Source organism: Pan troglodytes, chromosome 11, assembly GCF_028858775.2.
Source record: "Pan troglodytes isolate AG18354 chromosome 11, NHGRI_mPanTro3-v2.0_pri, whole genome shotgun sequence".
Taxonomy (NCBI): domain Eukaryota; kingdom Metazoa; phylum Chordata; class Mammalia; order Primates; family Hominidae; genus Pan; species Pan troglodytes.
Window position 1 is genome coordinate 28,955,910 of NC_072409.2, and position 25,205 is coordinate 28,981,114.

At 48.5% G+C, this 25,205-nt stretch overlaps 1 protein-coding gene across 3 annotated transcripts in view; it reads left to right on the forward strand.

The window, feature by feature from the left end:
- Positions 1–794: 794 nt before the first annotated feature.
- PTPN3 (protein tyrosine phosphatase non-receptor type 3) overlaps positions 795–25,205 on the forward strand; it is a 120,210-nt gene continuing 95,799 nt past the window's right edge. Inside the window, exon 1 of one of the 3 annotated variants that reach the window (XM_520179.8) lies at positions 795–938. The gene's annotated coding sequence lies outside the window, so the exon portion shown is untranslated. Of the gene's footprint in view, positions 939–1,249; positions 1,495–25,205 lie in introns of those variants that run through there. The other 2 variants (XM_003951487.6, XM_054658374.2) reach the window with 2 other exon arrangements.

The window sequence follows — 25,205 nt, forward strand, 5'->3', positions numbered from 1 at the left end:
GTTACCTGTCCCTCTTTCCCCAAACTCCACTGGGGGACAGAATTTTTGTCTATTTGTTCCCCACGCGAGAAAAACCAGAATAGGTGCTCAATAAATATTTGCTGAAAATGGATAAATCACTGTTAAATGCTGTGAAGAAAACAGAGTACATGGAGTGGTCAGGAGCAGAGGGCTAATCGAGGAAGGTGGTCAGGAAAGGCCTCTCTGAGGAGGGGACCTATGTACAATGAGAAGGCGCCGGCCACGTGAAAAGCTGGGCAAGGACGTCCCACAGAGGGAAAGGCGGGCGCCAATGTCCTGAGGTTAGTGAAGTTCGAGTGTTTGATGGACAGAAAGGTGCTCTAGGATCCGCAGGAAGGCAGGTGTGAGATGAGACGGAAGCGGGAAGCAGGAGCACAGATCAGGTAGGGGTCCCACGAGCCTTGGGGAGGTTTAACCAGGGAAGCTTACTAGTGCCAAGGGATGAGCACTGGACTGGAAGTCAGCGGGACCTCAGCTCAACCGCGCACCCGTCGTGCAAGACTCCTCATTTCAAAGTTTCTTTGGGCGCCGACTTCTTGCCTTCCCTAGGCATGAAATCACTGAGGGCCTGGCACACAGTAGGTGCCCAGTCATGGCTGTGGAACGAAAGGCTGCATGCATGCGCGAGGGAACTCAGGACCTGCCCGGAGCTCGGCGGAGAGCCCCGGTGCCCCTAGGAGATGCGTCGGGGCGCGCCAGCCCGGGGCGGGGGCGGGAGCGGGAGAACACCGCAGGCCAGCCCGGACGCCCGCCCCCCGCCCGGCGCGCGGGCCCGTCGCGGCCAGCCCGGCCGGCGGGAACCGCCCGCGGGCGGCACTGGGCATGCTCAGACGGCGGCCAGGTCGCGCCGCGAGCGAGCTTCCGCGCCGCCCGCACGCGCGACCTACCTGGGCGCTCCGCGCCCCCGGATGCTGCAGGTACGGGCCCGTGCGACCCCAGCGGGCCGGGGGCAGGGTGCGGGGCTGCCGGGGGCCGGGGTCGCGCTCGGCGCCACCCCGCCCCCACCCGTCCCTGGGGCGCGCGGCGGACGCGCGGGCGGGCTGGCGGGTGCGGCTGCACCGGGATCCCCGCACCACGTCGGGACGGGGAGGGGGCGCCCCGCTGCGCTCACCTGGCGGGGCCGGGGCGGGAGGGCGCGGGCGGGGCGCCGGGTGGGGCTCGGCCGGGGCGGGCTGGCGGCCGGGACGCGGCGCCGGAGCGTGGGCGTGCGCTCCAGCCGGGCAGGGGCGGGCGCAACCCGCGGAGCCCGTGCGTCCGGCACCTCCGGAGGACCCCGTGCCGCCGCGACCCCGGCTCGGGGCTCCGAGGGGGCACACAGCCCGCGGGGAGCTAGCCGAGAGCGGCGGCCAGCGCTCGGCTCCCAGGGCGAATCCGCCTCTCGGCTTTCAAAGATGGCATTTCCTGGGCCTGGCACGAAACTCCAGCGCCAATAAATCCTCCCCGTTCCGCGGGCGATATGGAATGATTTATCAGGTACCTGCGGTGAGACAGCTGCAGATGGGGGAGTGTATGTGAGAGTGCCCAGCTCCCCCGAAATTCCCATTTTCAGCTACCTAAACTTACTGAGAAGTTGCGGTTGCCTTAAAAATTCATGGGAAGTTGAGACAACTTGACACCTGGGTTTTCCAAGCTGGTGGAAAGAGCTTGTGACTTGGAAACTGGAGACCTCCGTTCAAGTTGGGCTCCCCCTTGGCCAGCTGGTGACCTTGGCAAGTTGTTTAACCTCTCTGGTCCTCAGTTTCCTCCCTTGCAATCAGCTGGTAATAATGCCCACCTCGCTGGGTTGTTGAGTGGATTAAGTGGGATAAATTATGTGGAGGTGTTTGGCACCGTGCCCGGCACAAAGCTAGCAAGCAGTTGGCGTGATGTGAATTTAATTCGTTTAGAGACCCTCGTGGCTCTCATTTCAGGAGGAAATTAGAATTAGGAAACCATCTTCAAGGCCTAGTGGTGGAGTGACAGACCCTGTCTCTGTGCCCAGGAGAACTTCTGCCGAAGTCAAGGCCTTCGGAAAAACAATTTAGCCGAATTGTAATCAGAGAGCATCTCCTTTAAAAGCAGTTTTATACATTCAGAAACTCCAGAAGTTGGCAGTTGGCTTCACTTACAAAAGAGCTGTTTTGCAAGATGATCCATCTTGCAAATGTTTAAGCAGATGATGGGAGAAAGTAAAGCCTGCTTAGGAAGATTTCTGTTTTAAAAAGCTCCCAAATCCAACTTTAAGCGATTATTTAGATCAGGGTTTCTCAGCCTTGCACTATTGACATTTGGGGTTTGATAATTCTTTGTGTCCTGGGCATCGTAGGGTTTAGAAGCATCCCTGGTCTGTAGATTCCAATAGCAATTCCTGTTCCCCAGTTGTTCCAATCAAAAATGCCTCTAGTATTGTCAGATGTCCCCTAGGGAGCAAAATGCCACCCCCGCACCCCTTTAGAACCACCAATTTAATTCTTGCTTTCTGTCATTAGCCCGAGTTGTTTGAGAATTTCATCTTGTGCTTTTGTAATAACTAACCTTTGCATAGCCTTATAGAACTTACAGAGTACATTCACCTGTATCATCTTATTTAATCTTTACAACTCCCTTGTGAGACTGGTGTCACTCCCATTTTACAGATGAGGACATGGAGGCTCTGAGCAGCCAATTACACAGTATGTGGTAGAGCTGGGGTGTAACCCAAGTCTCCTGGTTCCAAGGGCAGGTCTTTTTCTTCTGCATCAAGCTGCCTGTCCCTTTGTTGTATGGAGGCTTTGATATGGATGACTTTCCAGATGATTAAATCAAGATGTGAAGTATATTGGAAGTTGGAAACTTTTCTGAGATTGACTAGTTGAAAATTAACAACAGTAAGCTATTATCTGACAGAGTAGGCCATTCTAGTTAAATATTCTAGTTTATAGCGAGCTCCCATAAATCCCACATGCAGTTAATGGAATACCAATTTGCAGAGAATTAGAGTAGAATAGGACGTGCCTAATACTCTGTATTGATCCTGCGTTTTCTCTGGTGATTTGCCATCTCCTAAAAAGGACTCATATATGCAAATTAGACATTAGCTGGGGAATATAAAAGGTCAAGTTACTGAAGGCATTTCAGAGTAGCTGAGGCATTTATTGAACTTCTGTATGGCAGATGTAGTGCTGAGTGGGGATGTGGGGTGCACCCCAGAGAATCCAGGTTGCCTGCATCCACTTCCCTGCAGGAAAGGACAGGCCCTGGTCAGGCCAGACAGGTGGTGGGCCCTCAGACAGCTTGGAGCAGGAGAAAAAGCCCAAGTTACCATGGAAGCAGATTCAGGATCCCTTACCATATCATCAGTCATGTCTCTGACCCCTCGATTCATCTTTTATCATACAGAAGATACTCTGGTAGTTTTAAGCATTCTCATTCAAGTCTCAGAGACCTGGTTAGGGAGGCAAGGTCAGAGACAAATCTTATCCCTGGAAAAAGCTGGGGTTCCGAGGTGGTAATTGGCTTCAGAGAATTGAGAGCAACGCTTTGTTGGCTGTGAACTGGAAGGTTTCACACACAGTGGGGTTTGTTGCTGTTGCTGCCAAACCCCACCCCGTTCCCCACCTTGCAGATAAGGAAACTGAGCTGGCAAAGGTAGAGTGGGGCCAGGAGCAAGAGGGACCAATTTTGACCTTCTGAACTACAGGTCCAGGCACACAAGAGACATTTTCTAGGACAGGCATAACCTACCAGAAGGGCTCAGCTTTGGGGATGGGAGGGAGTGAGAAGACATGGCACCCTGCCTTTCCCCAACCCTCCGGGTTTGTGGTGGTTGAGAAAAGACCAGCAATTTGTGGTCCCTACATCTTTTCCCAGGAGAGCTCACCTTCCAGCATTGCGGTCCTGGAAAGCAGGGACAATGCCTCTTTATCTTTTCCCAAGATCTGTTGTAGAAGCTGGAATGCTGAAGGCACCCAGCACATACCCTGGTCTGGAAGGGCTGGTGGGGGTGCGGTAGCCTACCCAGCATCAGCTCTTCATTCCAACTCTAATAGAGACAGGAGGAGACCAGGTCAGTGTCCACACTGCTCTTGGCTGGGTCCAGGTGACCTCAGAGCCTGATCTTATAGATGTCTTCTTTCCTCTGGCCGAGAAGGACCTGAGAAGTGCCTGGTAAGCCCCTGGCTGAAAACTGATTTGGTAATGGGTTCTAAGACCCAGAAATGTTGCATCTCCAGAGCTTCTGCTTGTGTGTGCACCTGAAGCTTCCCACTGCCCCCAGGTTAACTTGTTATTCCAAGACCAGGTGTGAGCACAGATTTAACAGCAAATTGAGACATTTATTGAGTCTCTACCATGTATTAGGCCATAGGGCTACGGAGGTGAACGCTGAACCCCTGCCTTGGAAGGATTCATGGTGGATTTGGAAAGACAGTTTGTATATGTGTATGTGCATCCCCATCCATCTGTCCATGGTCCTGTAAGTACTTTAAAAGGATAAGCTAGGTGCAAGAGACACCAGAGGATGCAGCCATTCATTCCGATGGGCATCAGGAGACACTGTGGAGCATAGTTCTAACCATGGGGAGAAGTTAGTTCTAACTTCAAGGCATAATTTGAATTAAGCCTCAAACTTAGGAACAAGATGGCATTTGGGGCAGGCAAAACAGCAGGGGCAAAGGCATGAAGAGACTTTGTGGATCATAGGCGTGGTGACTCTTCTCCAAGTCCAACCTGGTCTTTTTTGTTTTTTGAGACAAGGTCTCACTCTGTCATCGGGCTGGAGTGCAGTGGCCCGATCATGGCTCAAGCAGTCCTCCTTGTACCTCGCACCTGGGACTACAGGCATGTGCCACCACACCCAGCTAATTTTTTATTTTTTGTGGAGACAAAGTCTTACTATGTTGCCCAAGCTGGTCTCGAACTCCTGGGCTCAAACAGTCCTCCTGCCTTGGCCTCCCAAAGTGTGGAGATATAGGCGTGAGCCACCGCACCCAGCCAAATCCAGCCTCTTGGTGTTCACTAATGGAGAACCCACCTGCTCTGGTTAGGGTCTGCTTTATCTCTGTACATGGGCCAGGCCTCACTTAGCCCAGGGCTAAGTGCCTATTCTCCTTGTTTTCACCTGGATGGGAGCGATGCCACTGTGTTGTCTTTGAGGCAGGAGTAACTTCTGCAGGGATGCCTCTGGTTTTAGTTATCAGCACTAATCTGTACTTATTGGTTGCCACACACTGTTGTGAGTGCTCTCCAAATAGTAACTTAATTCATTTAATCTTCACAGCAACCCTGTCGCCAGGCTGCCTCCCAGGTACAAGTAGGTGGGGGCTGAACTCCTCTGCCCAGTGTATGTCCCTCTGTGGGTGATGCTCTGATTGTGGCCCGGCCTCCCCCTGGCTGCCTTTACATAGATGTGCCGGGAAACAGCCCAGTCTGAATTGCAGTGGAGCACTGACCCCATTTCCTTTAGGGGACCGGCAGGACTGTGCTGACTGCGTTTTCTGAACCAAAGAACGGGATCTGTAGTGTGAAAAAAGAATGTGTGTGCCACTGCTTTGTGCAAGAGGAGGCCTGAGAAGTGTTTGGATACTGAGAGAGTGGAATTTTTGAAACATTTTGATGGTTTATGTGGAAAGTTAGGACAGAGGATTTGAAATTGGAATAGTCCTGGAAAATTGAGGTCCCATGATTTACTGTTAGGATACACAAGCTTTTAGTAAATGTTTAAGCAGTGTAGAGTGAAGTGAATTTTTTTTACTGAGCCCCCATAGGGAACAAACAGTGCATTTTAGCCTCAAAATCTGACTGATTCCTTCCAGCCCCATTTTACAGATGGGGTGAGAAAACTGAGGCTCAGAGAGATGAAGTAACCACCAAAGAGCACAGTGTTTGTAAGCAGTGCAGCCGAGATTTGTCTTTTTGGTTTTTGTTTGTTTGTTTTTTAAATATAGAGAATGGGTCTCGCCATGTTGCCAGGCTGGTCTTGAATTCCTCAGCTCAACTGATCTTCCTGCCTCAGCCTCTCAAAGTGCTGGAATCACAGGCATGAACCACTGTGCCTGGCTGCAGCCAACATTTGAACCCAAGTCTGTGCCTAGACAAATCATCTGTTGTCAAAGTCAAATAAAATATAAAAACAGATGTTTCTCTAAATTTAAAACGTTTTGCTTGGGAAGTAAGAATAATAATTTGGGAAATCTATACAGACCAGGTGGTCTTTGGTTTGGAAAACAAAGAGAATGTTGGGAGTTTTATTAGAATGAGAAATGTTATGTATTGTTTTAAAAAAAGTCCATCGGCACTAGAGAAGCTCTTCGGGAGCTGGCAAGCTCTGATTGTTGCATGATGGTAGCAGATAAAACTAGTCTTAGGGTCACTGCAATTTGTTTCAGTAGTTATTAAATAAAACTGGTTTTAGGTTATAACAGGCAGTTTTAGCAGCCAGGCTTGCAGAGAATTATATTTTTGGAGCAATGTTATGTGCCCTGAGTATTTTTCCCCTGGCCTCTCAACTCTGATTTAGTTGGGCATTACAATAATGACCCAAATTGTATAATCAACTTCCACCCTGTAAAATGAGGATCATAATTGCACCTATTCCCTTTAAGTTGACTGTTGTCAATGAGCTAATGTGGAAAACTAACTAAGGCAAAACTTGGCATAGAAAAGGGGTCCCTCACTTTGTGGTCAAACCCCTGACCCTCCAGACAAGTGCTTTGATCTGTGTTCAGTGCTGAGAGTCGCAGTGGGTGAGTGAAGGTCCCTCCTCAGCCAGGACCACAGGTCCCGGTTCTCAGGACTGAAGGGATATTCCAAGAGGGAGCATCCAGGACTGTGCAGGGGCCATGGCTGCCTGAATGCTGTGCTGATGAGGGGCCCCTGGCATAGGAGTGGGGTTGGAGACCTGGCCCATGCATGTCACCTCCCTCAGCCACATCAGCTCAAGGGCTAGCCCAGAGGTTCTCGGTGAGGGAGGCAGCAACCAGCTCCATCAGCTGTTTTTTGACCGCCAGCCACTATTGGGCCTGGGGAGGGGAGGTTGGCCTCTGAGCTCAGTCTTCCCCACTGGCTCCCCCCAGTCCCCTCCCCTGCTCTGGTTATCAAATGCATTCATGGTTCTTGTAGAAAATAAAGTGTCAGGGAACACAAGAAAAATTATGCATGATGCTTCTCTGAAAGCAGCTGGTCCACTGTCAGCACTGCCACGATCTGCACATGCCCTCTCCTGCTTCCAGTGGATTCTCTACTCCACAGACGGGGGAGTCTTCCATACACTCCTATTTTTCTCAAAATGAAGACAAAGCTGATCTCTTAGCATCTCCTGCAGGCCCTATGTTCATGCTCTTTGAGCCCTCACCTCACCGTGCTCCTTCCTGCTGCAGGGACTGCAAGAGCCTGGGACCTTCTCCCCCTCCCCACTGATTACTTCATCCTGTGGGTCTCAGCTCCATGATTGCAGAGCCTTTGCTCACCTTCCTGACTTGAGTTAAATTGTTGCTATAAATGTTCATGCCACCAGATCTCTCTCCATTATAGCACTTTTCCTAGTGGCAATATTGCAGTTAATTAATGTAATTATTTGTATTAGTACCTGTCTCCCAGCTACACTGTAAGCTGTGTGAAGGCAGGGTCTCTTTTTTAAAAAAACTTTTTCTAAGTTTTATTTTTTTTTTCTTTTAATGTTTTATTTTGATCCAATTCAGACCCATAGGAAGGTTGTAAGAATAAATCAAAGAAGTCCCATAAATTCTTCACCCAGATTCCCCAAACATTACCATTTTATTCTTTTTATTTTATCCCTGTGTATATATATATCTATCCTGAACCATTTGAGGATTATTTATCAATGCCTCCTTTCCCCCTACATATATTTCCTAAAAGCGATGATATTCCCTAACTACAATACAAATTTTAGAATCAATAAATTAATAGTGATACAACATTGTTTAATCTATAAACCTCAAGTTTTATATACTTTTTTTTTTTTTTTGAGAGAGAGTGTCCCTCACTCTGCCACCCAGGCTGGAGTGCAGTGGTGTGATCTCAGTTCACTGCAACCCCCGCCTCCTGGATTCAAGCAATTGTCCTGTCTCAGCCTCCCAAGTAGCTGGGATTCCAGGCGTGTGCCACCATGCCCGGCTAATGTTTGTATTTTTTGTGGTGACAGGGTTTCACCATGTTGGATGCTGGTCTCGAACTCCTGACCTCAAGTGATCTGCCTGTCTCAGCCTCCCAAAGTACTGGGATACAAGCCCGAGCCACTGCGCCCAGCCTAGATGTTAGGTTTTGCCAGTTGTCTTAGTGATGTCCTTTTTTATAGCAAAAAAAAAAAAAAACTCTTATAAATGGGTTGCGTACGGTTGCCATGTCTCGTTAGTTTCCTTTAAACTAAGACAGTTCCCCAATTGTTCTTGGTCCTTCAGGACCTTGACTTTTTTTGTTGTTGTTGTTCCAAGATGGAGTCTCGCTCTGTCGCCCAGGCTGGAGTGCAGTGGCTCAGTCTCAGCTCACTGCAGCATCCGACTCCTGGGTTGAAGCAATTCTCCTGCCTCAGCCTCCTGAGTAGCTGGGATTACAGGCATGTGCCACCACGCCCGGCTAATTTTTTGTATTTTTAGTAGAGACGGGATTTCTCCGTGTTGGTCAGGCTGGTCTCCAACTCCCGACCTCAGGTGATCCGCCCACCTCGGCCTCCCAAAGTGCTGGGATTACAGGCGTGAGCCACCATGCCCAGCCAGACCTTGACGTTTTTGGAAAGTACAAGCCAATTATTTTGTAGAATGCCCCTCACACTGAGTCTGTTTTAACTCACCATTTTGTCCCCAGTGCCAAGCACAGTCCCTGGACCATCAAATGCACTCAGTAAATATTTGTTGAATGAGGAGAGGGAGAGATGGAAGGAGGTGCAAGGGGAAAAGTCAGCAGGTTTTCTGCTTTCTTCCAGCCCCATGCCTTTCCCTGCTGAGTGATGTGGGGTTTTTTTTGTTTTGTTTTTGTTTTGTTTTTTTTGAGATGGAGTCTTGCTCTGTCACCCAGGCTAGAGTGCAGTGGCGCGATCTCGGCTCACTGCAACCTCTGCCTCCTGGGTTCAAGTGATTCTCCTGCCTCAAGTGATTCTCCTGCCTCAACCTCCCAAGTAACTGAGATTACAGGTGTCCACAACCACGCCCAGCTAATTTTTTGTATTTTTAATAGAGATGAGGTTTTGCCATGTTGGCCAGGCTGGTCTAGAACTCCTGACCTCAAGTGATCCACCTACCTCGGCCTCCCAAAGTGCTGGGATTATAGGCATGAGCCACCCCACCCGGCCTGGATGTTGTTATTTAGTTGCAGTCATACTGTATACAGGTTTGAATCCTGCTATTTTTATAACAAAGCTTTCCCCAAAAAAGAGAGGCTTCCTGAGAAGATAGTGAGCCTGCTGTCCTTGCAGGTATACAAGCAGAAGCCAGATGATGGTTTGGCAGGGATACTGGAGAGGCAAATGGAATGTTTGATGAGGGGTGAGACTCATCAGGCTGGGGGTCCCTGCTAATCATGGGTAGCCTTCTCTAACTGCAGCTCTGACTTCACAGGCCTAGGCCCCCAAGAACAGTGCAACTAGAATTTATCATCCCAACCAGAACAGTTTGAGAATAAAAAGGGGTCCTATTAATAATTGCGCATGACTGACGGGTCTCAGCCGGGACTGCCCTAGGTAAATCCGGACGTGTGGTCACGTCCGGATTTAAGAGTGACTTCGAGGTTGAGATCAGTGCAGGGTGAGCCAGCATGGAAAACCCTCTAGCACTAGGAATCTTCTACCTGGATAAAGACAAAACTAACCTCTGCATGGCCTGCAGGCCTGATGTTTGTGGCTTTGGTCCCCACACCTCTGTGGTCCCACCTCCAGTAGGATGCCACTCCCCAGCTTTGTGCCTGCCACACTGGCCTTTTGTCAGCTCTCACCTCACTATGGTACCTGTCTGCCACAAGGACTGGCAGAGTCTGGAACGTCACTCACATACCCTGGCTGGATGGAGGAGCAGGGACAGAGTTTATGATAGATGGACAGGGAGATGAACAAGCCAGCTGTGCTTCCCACTGACCAATTTCTAATAGAATTTAAGAGCCAGAGTGTGTAAGCAAAGAAGGGCAGGAGGCGGGAGTCACCCTAGACCTTATCTTCTTTCCTCTAGTGCTCACACTTCCACCTCTTCTTCCTGCACCAACGCCCACATCCCTGTTCCAGCCCTAGTTCTGAGATCATGACTAAGTCACTGACCTTTGGCAAAGGCAGGGAAGCAGGTGGCATTGGGGACCCAGGCAGAAGAGGATGGGCATTGGATGGACAGTAGGTGCAGACAGGGACTTGGATGCAGAGAAACCAGGCAGGAAACCAGCATCTAGGGATCCCAGTAACAAGGTCACTACAGGGCCATTTATCAGGAAGTCTAGATTTGTAATATCAGGTGCCCAGACACTCGGTCAAGGGGTCAGGCTCTGGGATCCATACAGTCTGGTTCTTTAACTTATTTTCTGCCTAGAAGAAAATACAAACCTTGCCTTCCTGGATTACAAATTATTATAGGATGAAAATGTGAAGATAATGGAGCTATTTTCTGGGAAGCATCCCAGTCATGTGAACTTTAAGAACACTGTCCAGTGCAGTCGTGTTTTTATTACTCTAGGCATCAGCAGCTTTAATGGAAAAGCCAGTTAGTAAAGGAATGTTCCGGTTCCTAGAATGCAAGATACTAGTACTGCTGAATGTTGGAAAGATTTTCTGGTTAACTGTGTTATTAGATTTTACTGCTTAAAAATGTACTTTCAGCCCGGTGCGGTGGCTCATGCCTGTAATCCTAGCACTTTGGGAGGCAGAGGCGGGTGGATCATCTGAGGTCAGGAGTTCGAGACCAGACTGGCCAACATGGCAAAACCCCACCTCTACTAAAAATACAAAAAATTACACAGTGCTGGTGGGTGCCTGTAGTCCCAGCTACTCGGGAGGCTGAGGCAGGAGAATCACTTGAACCTGGGGTGTGGGGGCAGAGGTTGCAGTGAGCCAGATCATGCCACTTCACTCCAGCCTGGGCAAAAGAGCGAGATTCCATCTCAAAAAAAAAAAAAAAAAAAAAAGTACTTCCCTCCTCCCTCCGACCCCACACAGCTGCTTAAAAGCATTTCGTTTGGGGTCACTTTTTACAGGACAGAACATGTCACACAGTGTCAGAACTGAAAGTGACCTCAGAAAAACCTTTTCCGGCTCCCTCTTTTCTGGATGGAGAAACCGAGGCTCTGCAAGGGATGTAACGTACTCAAGGGCACATAGTCAATGGCAGAGTAGGAACTGGTACCCATGTCTCAGAATTTCCAGCCCCCAGATCTTGGGTGTGTTTTCTACATCTCATCCAAGGAAGTTTATCAGATGGGCCATGTATTTTTATTATTTTGTTAATACCTTTTGGCATTTCTCTGACTATAGAAATAAGTTGTATTGGCATTGAAGCGGTTAGGCATTTCTTGCTGAGTTTCTCTATGTAGAAGTTGCTAGGCTGTCTTTTTCTTCTTTTCGTTTTCATGTAGAAAAAATATATATATACCTTCCATTGAATTTCCATATCCTGTAGCGGTGTTTCTCAAACTATAGCACATCAGAATCACCTGGAAGGCTGGAAGGCTGTTTAAAAGAGGCTGTTAGGCCCCACCCCCAGAGCGTGTGATTCTCTTGGTCTGAATCAGAGCCTCTGGTGAGGCCGGAAGGTTTGCATTTCTAACAAGCTCTCTGGTGATGCCACTCATTCGGACGCCAGGGACTGTCCTTTGAGGTCCGCTGCCCAGGGTTTCATGACACTTTTAGATAATATGCTCTGCGCTTTGCGGCCAGGGGGGCCCTCCCTGCTCTTGCCACAGTGGCCAGGGACTGTTCACTTGTTAAGACCAGAGGCAGGTTCTCATATCTCAGCCCATTTGGTCAGAGAAATTCCTCTCTGTTCCAGGGCTTCTGTGATGCTCCTCTCCCCTCCTACCTTCCACACCTTGGCTCTTCCTCTGCTGCCCTTTATCCTCTGATCTTACTGTCCTGCAGGCCTTTTCAGGTAAACTCAGCTGGTTCTATCAGCAGGGGCTCACAGGTCTGTGTCTCCGGCCTGATCATCTCTGGGTATATTAGTCCATTCTCACGCTGCTAATAAAGACATACCCAAGACTGTGTTATTTATAAAGGAAAGGAGTTTAATTGACTCACAGTTCCGCAAGGCTGGGGAGGCCTTGGGAAACTTACAATCATGGCGGAAGGGGAAGCAAACACAACCTCCTTCACACAGCAGCAGCAAGGAGAAGTGCAGAGCAAAAGGGGGAAAAGCCCCTTATAAAACCATCAGATCTTGTGAGAACTCACTATCACAAGAACAGCAGCATGGGGGTAACTGCCCCCATGATTCAATTACCTCCCACCTGGTCCCTCCCATGACATGTGAGGATTATGGGAACTACAACTCAATGAATTTGTGTGGGGACACAACCAAACCATATCACTGGGCATTTCCAATCCTGTGTATATCACATCTGCACAACTCCTCATGAGTGCCCCCAGGCCCCTCCTCTGCATTTCTGAAACAGAGCTCATCACCTTCTTTCTTAAAAATGCCCTCTCCACTAGTCCTCTCCACATAGTCTTCCTGCTTAGAAACCCAAGGTCACTCTTCACTTGTCCCCCACAACCTGCCCTGGACAAGCCTGTCCACCACACCTCAGAAATCCCTTCTCCAGCCCACTCCCCTTTTCCACTTCACCCAAACTGAGTTCTCTCGCTTCTCCCATTTGCCTCTTTTGCTTGCTGTCACAAATAGGCCCCTTGCGCCTGTACCTCCTTCACATAGCTACCAGAAAAACGTTCCCTTAAAAAGCACAGAAGATCACCTCATTCTGTGCAGGCTCCATCTGGCCTTGCTTTTCCCCATCTTTTCTCCAACCCTGCAAAATGTATGCTATAAGCCAGGGCTTCCCAAGCTTTCATGTTAAAATGCAAATACATACTCGGCAGGTTTGGGCTGGGTCCTATACTCTGCCTTTCCAGCACCGTCCCAGGTGATGCCAGGATGGGGTCCGTAAGCCACCACATGTTGAGTGGCTGGACTCTAGGGGAGATCTGTGTTTCACAGAGTCCTGCAGACCTGTCTTCAGTCTGTTCATACTGCAAGAATTTCCAAGTTCTGTGTTGTCATTGTAATGTTTTCTGTTGTATGTAAAGTTAACCTTAAATGTTTTCAATCGTAAACTTAGATTTGCTGTTGCAGTGGTTATTTACTATTGAAAGAATTTTCAAAGACCAGGAAAGGCTTCAGTTTTCTTCAGAGTTACTAAATAGGTCCAGGTGAATAGGTGTATGGGAGTCGGGGGTGGATCTTGAGAATGTTTTTCCTTTAAAGAGGTACACACTGCAAAGGGGTTCCCTCTCGTGAGCTGCTCCAGGACAGAGGCTCTCCCGTACTCAGTCTTCTCAGGATGGTGGTGGAAGGGGAAGGAGAAGAGTCTGGTTTCCGTAGGAGGAGATGAGTGTGGAAACTGATGATTCCATCAGGGAAGACTGGGCGGGGAAGGGGAGCTCTCCTGGGGAAGGTGCTGCCAGTCACAGGAGAAGAGGGCGAGGATCTGGGGGCTGGATCATATATGACTCTTTTTATTTTTACTTTTTATTTTTATTTATTTATTTATTTTTTCTTGAGACGTAGTCTCGCTCTGTTGCCCAGGCTGGAGTGCAGTGGCGCAATCTCGGCTCACTGCAAGCTCCGCCTTCCGGGTTCACGCCGTTCTCCTGCCTCAGCCTGTAGAGGCTGCCCACCACCACGCCCGGCTAATTTTTTTTGTATTTTTAGTAGAGACGGGGTTTCACCTGTTAGCCAGGATGGTCTCGATCTCCTGACCTCGTGATCCACCCGCCTTGGCCTCCCAAAGTGCTGGGATTACAGGCGTGAGCCACCGCGCCCGGCTGACTTTTTATTTTTTTTTAAGACAGAGTCTCACTCTATCACCCAAGCTAGAGTGCAGTGGTGCCATCACGGCTCACTGCAACCTCCATCTCCCAGGTTCAAGCGATCTGCCCACCTCAGCCTCCCAAGTAGCTGGGATTACAGATGCACACCACCACGTCTGGCTACTTTTTGTATTTTTAGTAGAGATGGGGTCTCACCATGTTGCCCAGGCTAGTCTTGCACTCTTGGACTCAAGTAATCCACCCACCTTGGCCTCCAAGGTGCTGGGATTACAGGTGTGAGCCACTGCACCTGGCCTTATATGACTCTTGATAAGGCTTTGCTGTTGAGGAGCCAGCTGGGGAAACCACTGGTAGGCATGCCTGGGAGCCAGGCTTTGTCCTAGCGCAGGATGGGGGGTCATAGAGGGCTGAGGACTGCGTGAGGATGAGCAGTCAGGAAGTAGAGCCATGTGCACCTGGGACAATCAGGATCTTGCCACAGCAGGAGGGTCAGAGAAGCAAGTCCCAGGTACATGTGGGGTGAGGGAATGGGATGGATATCAAACAAGGGTGCTGCTGACTTTGACCAGCCTGCTCCAGAAACCTCACTACCCTCCTGTCGCCTCTGAAGTCCAGGCACCTCAGTCCACCACTGAAGAGTTTTTCAGGATCTGGCCTCTGCCTCCTCTCCCATGTGTTTGTTCTCCACAACTTTTGCCCCTCAATTCTAGCTCCTAGCCAAGTGGCTGTTCCTCACTTCAGATTCAGATGTCCATCCTCAGCTCCAAGTTTCCACAGAGGTGGCTCGGCCAGGCTGCCGTGCTCAGTGTTAGCTCTCAGCACAGGTGGTGAGCCTGGGACCATCACCGGGCCCCCACTCCCTCACTCCAGGGCCCTGCTCGAGCTTCCTGAGTTTCGGTCTCCACCTCTCCACACTGGAATGCCAGTGGTGTCTCCACCTCACAAGGTCGTGTGATGATCCCGTGGTGACACAGCAGCATGCTGAGTACTCAGGCAGTACTGGCTCAGCTGTCTGGACAGAGGGACTGCTGTGGGACATGTGTCCACAGCTTGAGGTGGAGAGAGCTGTGGTTGGTGTGCACCACCCAGGGCAGGGTGGGGCTCAGGCAATTCTGCCTGAGGTGGACACTGCAGAGGTTGGCTTTAGTTCACTGCGTAGATGTCAAAGGCACCAAAAGATGGCAGCTCGCGACAGAGTGAAGAGGAGGAAGTTGGACTTGGAGTGGAGAACGCAGCCTGTCACACTTTATACAAAATGATTCAGATTCTGTAGGTCAGGGGTGAGGCCTGAGACCGCATTTCTAACAGGCACTCAGTGATGCTGAAGCCGCTGGTCCAGAGACTGCACTTTCAGCGGCATTCATCCAGAACATGATTAATGATGGGGAGCCTTGTGGAGGAGAAGGTAGAGAAAAAACATGCACAGCTTAACGTATACCCAGCTTTCTGCCTGGCTGCTTGGAGACACCTCAAAGGGGCAGGTGTATCCAGGCGTCTGGGGTCTGTCGGATTCTGTTGGAATCAGATTGTGGGTGATGATGGAGACTGATCGTAAGAGCCTGGTGAGAGCTTTGGGAGACGTATGGAGTGATTTGATTTTGTTGCTTGATATCTCATCCCTCACAGTCTGGCTTCACAGTTATATCCTCCTTAGAAGGCATCGCTTTCTGCCGGAGGCTGAGCCATGGTCACACCCTGGAAGGTCCTCTGTCTTAGCACTCCCCGCATGGAAAGCTGTGATTTCTGCATCCCTCTCTCTCTGATTGATTTGTGAGTTCCCAGAGAGCTAGGACCCTGAGACAGCCTCTTAACCTTGTACCCCAGCACCTGCCTCACAGCTGGTGTTACAGAGAGGGGTGGATACAGGTTTTGAAGGAAGAATGAGTAAAGCCTGTGATCAAAAGGGAGTAGGAGAGCCCAGCACCGAGCTGGGGGACTGGAGCCTGTCGCTGTGGACAGGAGGCCCAGCTATGGCATTAGCCAGGCCTTTGGTGAAATTGCCAGGAACATAGTCTAAAGGGGACTCGCATATTGGGCGTCAGCTCTGAGGAGCGAGGGCTGGGCTGTGAGTTCTCTGAAGGTGTGGAGGGCTCCACGGGGGAATGGTAGTTTCAGCCAAGAAGCTATCATGTTGATCTGGGAGCCAAGAGCAAACCTACTTTTCTTCTGCTGCCTTCAGGAAAGGACAGGTGCCCAGATTTATGCAGACTGGGGATCAAGACTTTTCCCCCTGTGCATCAGGGCATGGATAGCAGCTCTTCCTGAGGCTGAGTAGAAGCAGCAGATAGGGCTCCAACGTGGGGCAGTGTCTAGAGCAGCCCACAGCCTTAGCACCTGCGAATGCTGACGAGGACCCTGTGGGTTAATGTCAGTTTCATTTTCCTGAGGAGGAAATGGAATCTCAGAGAGGTTCAGTAACTTGTCCAAAGCCACAGATCTGGGAAGTGGAGGAGGCAGCCCAGCACTGGAGCTGGTTTCTGGGGGAGGAGTGGGTCCAGGTATGGATTAAAAGGCCAGAGCATTGCAGAGGTGGTAGGGCAGGGCAAACAGTGGATAGTGGGAGGGGACCCAGGAAGAGGAAGCAGGGTTGGGGATGCAGAAATGGGACAGGAGGCAGCAGAGTCAGGGGACGGAGATTTAAGCAGTTTAACACCCTAGCACCAATAAAGCATTAGGTGACAGCATTTAAAACAAAAAAAAATTAGATCAGTTTGACTTTCTTCTGACTCATCATTGCTCATCATAGAAAATAACAGAAAAGTTGAAAGAATAGAAAAACTAACACATGTGGGGTTTTTTTGTCTTTCAGATTCCTTTGTTTTAATTAGTTGTGGTTATCCCGTAGATACAACTTTATAACAAGCCTCTTAATATTCTAATCACACAGACATCCTGTGGCTGTTTTGTGGCTTACTTAACTGGCCCTCCGAAATTGGCAAGTAGCTTTTTTGTTTGTAATTTTCAGTGTTATAAATGTTGCTGGGAGGAAAATCTCTGCAACTAAAACTTCTTTTCATGTCTGAATATATCCTGACAGCAGGTTCCTAGAAATGGAATTACTCAGTCAGACTGCCTCCCAGCCCCATTGGAATGGTATGCTGTGTTAGCGCTGACACAAGCCTTCTAAAAGTGCAGGTGTGAGCCCTGCGTGCATTAGTTGTTCATTCATTCACTTGTGCATTTCACACACATTTCTTAAGCGCCTATGGGCAGAGGCTCCATTTTCTATGGCCTGATCAGCAGGGGAGCAGCTGCCAGCATCTTGGACCTGACTGAAAGGCGGGGGAGTTTCTGACTGTACATGATGTCCCAGCCCTCCCTGTCTTTGTCACAGGCCCAGGAGCGCTGGACAGCCTGTGGGTCCAGAAGTAAACTTGGGTGCCTCTGTGGCTGCAGGGTCCAGGCAGTGCCCACCCATCTGCCTTCCCCTCTTGTGACACTTAGTGACATGCTACACACTGAGTATGGGGTTCCCAATTTTATCAATTTATTCATGCATTCCATAGATACTTAGTGCCTCATATGCACTGGACACTGTTCTAGATGCCATGGAGATGGCAGTTCACTACTAAAATCCCTGCCTTTAAGGAACTTACATTTAAGGAGAAATCTAAAGTAGGGCGAGAGGGAGAAGGAGTGATCAGGGAAGGCCTCACTGATGAGGTAAAATTTAAGCAGGCACATGAAGAAACTGAGTGAGAGAGCCAGGTGCATATCTAAGGGAAGGGTGTTCAAGGAGAGGGAACAGCACGTGCAAACACCCAAGGTTGGAACAAGCTTGGCACCACCTGGGAACAGCCAGAGAAGCATGAGACCCTGGTGAAGCAGAATGAGATCTAGGACTCAGGGTTCATTTCCCCATCCCCTTTGGAGATTTTAGAACCAGAGGGCCACCCCTCCTCTGTGAAGCAGTTCAAACTAACCTCATGTATTTCTCTTGCTTATCTATAGTTGGCCATCACTGAGACCTGTGTTCGGTGGGGTCTGGCTTTGGAAGTCCCTGCCATGCCCTGCCCTGCCCTTGGGTTTCCTTATCTGTGCACTGAGGGACTTGAACCAGGAGACTGGCAAGGGTACATTGGGCTTTCCTCTGTCTTATTCAGTTAGGTGTGTGAGTTAGATCTTGGGTAATTTTTAGGTTAATATTAGGAGTGTGTAAATGCCATTGTTGATATTTAATTCTTAATATGTTTAGCCTATTAGATTTCCTTTGTTATGAAAGAGTCTCCCAGCCAGCTGTGGGCAGCAGTCATAAGAAGTGAGTGGAGGGATAAACCCAGTGGTTTATCCATCAACCATCCAACCATGCATCCATCCATCCATCCATCCATCCATTCATCCCACAGTGAATTATTGAGCACCTGTTGGGTACCAGCCACTGGGCAGGCTGCCTGTGCGGCAGTGGTGAGATTTTAAAGACTCAGACCCAGCCTTTTTGTGTAGGGATGTTAGCTCTGCCAGAAGATCGTGCTGGTGAAGGACTCCACTCAGCAAGACCAGAGCAGCTAACACATCATACCATATACAAAAATTCACTCAAAATGGATCAGTGACCTTAATAAAAGACCCTAAAGCCATAAAACTCCTAGAAGAAAACAGGGGTAAACCTTCACAACCTTGAATTTGGCAATGAATTCTTGGATATGACACTAAAAATGCAAGTAACAAAAGAAAAATAAATTGAGACTTCATGAAAATTAAAGCTTTTTTGCATCCAAAGACATCATCAAGAAAGTGAAAAGGCAACCTATGGAATGAGAGAATAGGCCAGGCGCAGTGGCTCCCACTTGTGATCCCAGCACCTTGGGAGACTGAGGCAGGCAGATCATTGAGTCTAGGAGTTCAAGATGAGCCTGGGCAACATGGTGAAACCCCGTCTCCACAAAAAATACAAAAATTAGCCAGGTATGGTGGTGTGTGCCTGTAGTCCCAGCTACTAAGGAGACTGAGGCTGGAGGTTCACTTGTGAGACAGAGGTTACGCTGAGCCAAGATGGTGCTACTGCCCTCCAGCCTGGGTGACAGAGCGAGACCCTGAAAGTCAACAGCTCACACTAACACAAAACAAATTTTTTAAATGGGCAGAAGACTTGAATAGACATTTCTCTAAAGATGCACAAATGGCCAGTAAACACATGAAAAGATGCTCAGCATCATTAGTCATTACGGAAAATGTAAAGTAAAGCCACAGTGAGACACCACTGCACACCTACTAGAATGGTTATGATCAAAAACAGGAAACTAACAAGTATTAGCAAGGATGTGGAGGAATAGTAACCCTCTTATATTGTGGTGGGAATGTAAATGGTGCAGCCTCTGTAGAAAACAATCTGATTGTTCCCCAAAAAGCTGTACATAATAGGGCCAGGCACGGAGGCTCAGGCCTGTAATCCCAGCACTTTGGGAGGGTGGATCGCTTGAGCTCAGGAGTTTGAGACCAGCCTGGGCAACAGGGCGAAACCCAGTCTACCAAAAGTACAAAAGCTTAGCTGGGGGTGGTGGCACACACTTGTAGTCCCAGCTGCTAGGGAAGCTGAGATGGGAAGATCCATTGAGCCTGGGAGGCGGAGGAGGCTGCAGTAAGCCGAGATGGTGCCTTTGCACTCCAGCCTGGGCAACAGAGGAAGACTGTGTCTCAAAAAAATTTTAAAAAGCTATAGATAGAACTACCATGTGACCCAGCAATCCTACTCCTACGTATATACCTGAAAGAATTGAAAGTGGACTCGGACAGATACTTGTATGCTGAAATGATAAAATTTAAGCATTGCAACACCATTCACAATAGCCAGAAGGCAGAAACAACCCAAATGTCCAATGACAGATGAATTGATAAACAAAATGGAATATCATTCAGTCATAAAAAGAAATAAAGTTCTGATACATGCTAAAATATGGAGGAACCTTAAAAACATGCTAAGTGAAATAAGCCAGACTCAAATAGACAAATACTATGTGGTTCCACTGATGTATCTAGACTAGGCAAATTCGTAGAGGCAGAAAGTAGATTAGAGGTGGCCAGGAGTTGGAGGAGGGGTGAATGGGGAGTTATTGCCTAATGGGTACAGAGTTTCTGTTTTGGATGATGAAAAATTTCTGGAAATAGTGGTGATGGTTGCACAACATTGTGAATATAATTAATGCCACTGAATTGTACACTTAAAAATGGCTAAAATGGCAAGCGTTAGGTCCTATATATTTTACAATTAAAAAAAAAAAAGACACGCTTGTTTACCGGAGATTTAAAAGAACAGAAAAAAAGAAAAGAAAAAGAAAAACAAGACCAGAAGAGGTAGTGGGAGGAGCACGTCTTTGGCAGGAGCCACCGGTTTGGATTCTGCCCTGCCGCTGGGTCACCTCAGAAACACATGTGGTAACCTCATGGGCGAAGCCTGCTCCCCTCTTTTGATGTGAGAGTCCAGTAAGATGATGAGTGTGGGCTCTCTCCTGGGTCATGGGAGTTGCTCAGGGAATGCCTTCCCATCCCCTTTAATTTCATCTTTTCCATTGTAAAAGATTGTTCTACCTGGTAGAAAAGACAGAACACAGTTAACTTGGCGATTTTGTGCAAATCGTCATCAGTTACCTTGCTCATGTTTAGCCATCCTCCTCTAGGTGGTGGCCCAGCCCCTGTCTGTCATCTCGTTCCTCCTTTCTCTGGTGTTTTTGCCCTAACTCAGGGCTCATCGGGACCCCCACTTCCTTGGCGTTGGTGCCTGTCCTTGGTCACGTGCTTTCTCTTCCTTTTCTGGGTTTACTGTGGATTCTTTTTGACATCTGAGCTCTGCTAGTGAGAAGTCATCTGAACACCCAGCCACAGTTATGTACACTCACGTGGTGGAATATCGTAGAGTCATAACAGAAAGGGTCAGGGAAGTGTTTGAAATACCTGGACGAATGTTGGATAGTGATCATGAGAAAGAGTGGAATATATGATTGCATAGACATTACAAGTTCAACTTTTTAAAAAACACAAACAAAATTGTTGGTTGGCTTGTTTTGTTCAACCTGAGCACATCAGAGTCCACGCCCTTTGTAGCCACTGGTCTGAGCCGCCCTCTCCTTCCCCTCCAAGGTTCACTACCATCTGTGGTCAGATCCCCCTTTTTCACAGCCACCCAGGGAGATTTCTTGCTGCCTGAGCCTCTCTCCTGGCAGGTTGAAAGAAGCTCAGGGTTCAGACACCGTGAGGCTGTCCTGGATCCTCCAGAGATCCAGGCCCTTGCTACACCCAGGTTGCCGCCGCCTTGTTTATCAGTTACTCCTGCCCCATGACTGTCCTCATCAGATCCTTGGCTCAGAGCCAGTGCATGTGCCCCCAAAGGTGAGTGAGCAAGAGTCTTATGGAGCTCTAGTTTGCTGAGAAGCTCAGCTTCCCATGGGCCGGAAGGAGTCCTGGCAGTTCCGAGATCCCTGGAGGCAGGTGCAGTGGGAGGAGAGACTGACTGGGGCCAGGGCTGGCCACCTCACTGAGGTCCAGAAGGAGAGCTGGTCATCAGGTAGGAGCGGCCCCAGGCCAAACCCAGAGCCTGGCCTCAGGAAATGAGATGGCCTGTTTCTGCCCTCCCGCTGCTGCTAATAATTAACCCAGGGACGGCTGCCTGTGAGGCTGGAAGGGCCTTTAGACATCATGTGACACACTGCAGTCCAGGCCTTTTGCAGAAGTGGGAGGAAGTCATTTACTACATTTCCTCAATTCTGAAAGGCGCGTTGGCCACACTTTAATGCTTCTGAAATCACCGTGACCTTCACAGTCACAGGGTACTTTGGATGTACTGTTTCTTTAAAATAACTTTGCTGAAACACCTGTTACATCAGGTGTGTCATCTTAGAGCAGAGGGAATAATGGTGATAAATACCCAGATCATTACTCAAGTTTCTAATGTTGCAGAGTTAATTAGGGGGCAAGAAGGTTTTCTGGGCCATTTCCCTTGTAAGAGGAAATTTACCAACATGAGAGCCTCGGGGAGTGTTTATAAAGATTATCTCAAAAGGGTAAGAACATACCTTATTTAGTAAGTTACAGAGACAATAGTGACTAAGTGTGGGGCTCCGTTTACCACCTCCAGTGAATCACCTGTAATTCGTCTGCCTCCCAGTCACGTGCATCAGTGGACTCAGAGTGGGTGATGTGTGATGCCCCCACCTGAGCTTGGGATCATCACCCTGTTTGAAGTCTGCCTGTGTGACCTGTGCGTGGTTCTGAGTCGAGTCTCCCAATCTTGTAAAATGGTAACAGCAGTGCTACCTTCCAGGCCCAGTCAAAACCAATCAGTCAGGAGTGAGGGGTGTAAAAATACTTGGAAATCGCTGAAGCCCCGTAGCACAGGAAGCCCAGAAACAGGAAAGGGAATGGCCCAGGGACTGAGAAAGAAGACAGGTGGGAAGGGCAAGAACGCATAGGCAGCATTCACAGAGCTGGTGTTGAGTGGCTGTGGCGGGCCAGGCCCTGTGCTGCGTTAAGAATGAAATCTCTGCTCCCTACAGTTATTCACAGAGGAGGAAACTAAGACAAAACATTAATTTGTTCAGGTTCATGTCCACTCGGGAGTGGCAGAGCAGAGACTAGAACCCAGGTCTGGCTATTCCTTCAAACCTCCAGTGGACTCTGGCCTGGCAAGACCCCTCCTGTCCCAGAGTACTCCCAAGCAAAGATCTTCCTGGTGCAGTCACGGACCACTCTTGAAATCAGTGAGAGGGTTATCTTTATCTCTGTATTCTCAGCTCCCAGCATGTGGAAGGCCTCAGTACAGATAAATGCATCAACAGCAGCAATGACATATATTATTTCCTTTTTTTCTTTACCTTTTATTTTTTAGTAGCAATTATACATTCCTTTTGTTTACTTTTTACTGTTTTTTTTAAGGTTTACAACTTGTTATTTTAATAAACATATACATTTCATTCATTTGTTCCTAAATGTTGTTCTCCTGATTTGCATTTTGGCATGCCTTTTAGAAGTCTTTTTAAAGAGTTTCCTTTCATTAATTTGCTGACCCCATTTTATCAGGGTACAAAGCCCTGGAAATCTGAATAGGCTGCATAAAAATATTTTATGGTTTCTAGAGGCACACTGGCAACCAGCAGGGTTACCGAACCTAATATAACCTGAGATGGCCCCCTGGATTAAAACCTTACAGGCAGAGGATTTTAAAGCTGGAAAAAGCTTTAGAGGGCTCTAACCTGGGAAACCGAGCCAGAGAAAAGTGAGTTAGTGACTTCACGAGTCACCTGGCTGATCAGAGACAAATAAGATGATGCTTCGTGGGGGTAAGTGGAGAGTATTTTTCTCCGTTTCCTTGAGATAAAATTATGGCGAGGGACACTGGTGGTGAGGATTGGGTTTCTCTGGCCGGACTGCCACTGGCTTCAGACTCCTTGGCGGGAACAGAGGCTGGCAGGATGGTCCGGTTGTGAGATTCCAGCTTCTTGGCTGGGATGCACTGTGATTAGCACATCTCAAACCTTTCAAAGTGACTTTAGCTGTTTTCTTTTCTGAAGGCTTCTGCTGCTTTTGGCTGTAAAGGGGTGGGGGCCAGAGCCTAAGATAGAAATATCGTGGACTGACACCCAAATGGGCGTGTCTGTGCCTGAGAGCAAATATTAGCAGAGTATTTTTGTAAGGTTTATGCAACTTGATTCATGTCCCTGTGGAGTAAATGTATTCCATCCTGATTTCCAGTCTGTCTGGGGCCTAGTGGAACTACTCGGAGGGAAAATGAAATGAGATCAGTAGCTTAATTTTAGGTAGAAACAGCTAAATGTAAAACATATTCCATTGTCTATTTTGTGAGCTTTACATATTTTTGCTTGTTATAGTCCCTCATCTCCTATTTCACGATTTGATGGGCCATTTCAGTTTTTTCCAAGAATGAGGTATTCATTTAGAATTATTTCTGATGAGAAAGTATGCATGAAAGGAAATTCAGTTTTGAACAATACCACATTGAGGCTTACATGTACAGAAACTTAACCTTGGAATTGTTGAAACAGAAGTCCTGAAAGCCCAGAGTTCATCTATCCCACTCTTCACTGTCAGTCTGCCCTCTGAGGCCTTCTCACCAAGGGTCTCATCCAGCTTCTCTGCTTGATTACCTCTAGTGATGAGGAGCTCACTCTCTTACAGGGCACTTCCTTCCATATTTGTGCAGGTTTAACTGTTTAAAAGCTCCTTCGTCTGTTGAAGAGAAATGTGTTTCTTTCATCTTCTACCCATTGAACCTTTGGGACCTAAAAAAATCAGTCTAATTATAGTAGCTAGGTGCAAGTTAATTTGCATACACATTATCTCCAGTGATTAAAACAACCTTAGGGAAATCCTTCCTCTTTTATAGGTAGGGAAACTGAGTCTCAGAGAGGGTAAGCAGTCTCTCCAAAGTTAATCTCAGTAAGTGATTAAGCTGAGGTCCCCCCACAGCTGTCTGATTCTGATGCTGGTAACTTTCCCACAGCCTTACATTGTATCCTAATTCCTCTTCTGTGTGACAGCCCCTTGGATTTTTGAAGTACCTAGTCTTATCCGCCCTGAGATTTCGCTAAGATTTCAGTTATTCCTCAGGAAAGCCTGCTAAATCAGTTTCTGCGGAGTTCCCATACCATGCGTGCATTTTTCCCCGCAACCTTTGCACATGGGGTTTGCGGTGTCTGGAATGCTGCAGCTTCTCCCTGGCCAATACCCCTTATACTGCAAGACTCCCCATGAAATTTCTGTGAACCGGTCCTGACACCCACCGCACCCTAGTGGATCCGGAGCCCTCCTCGTGTTCCTCCAGCACCCTGGGGCTTCATCTCCCCTAGAACTTGATACTGCCCACTCCCTGGCCTGGCGCAGAGACGGCGCAGAGTAAATGAATATCGAGAGAGTAAATGATGCGGAACTCCTTTGCCAAAGTAGCAACCAAGGAGGCTAAAAGTAATTGTAAACAAGATTGACAAGCCCGTGAAATCATAGTCAGGTGCAGGTTGCTTGGAGGCTGTCATGGGGACAGCTTGTCTGGGGTAAGTCCTGATGTCATTTTCCTCAGTATGACTTGGTTAAAACCCCCCCATGGGCTGGCATTTGCCCTGTTTTTCTCCCAGGAGGAAGGTTTGCTGGCTCTTAGGTGTCTGGGTTCACCAAGGTGGCGCGCAGTGGGGAAAGGTTATCGGTCACTGTTCAGTGACTACCTGGGCAAAACCAAATCTCATTTCTTTGCAACCCACCCAAGACATCCACATGGGTACCGAGAAGCAACCCAGGGAGAGTTGAGACCTGTGGA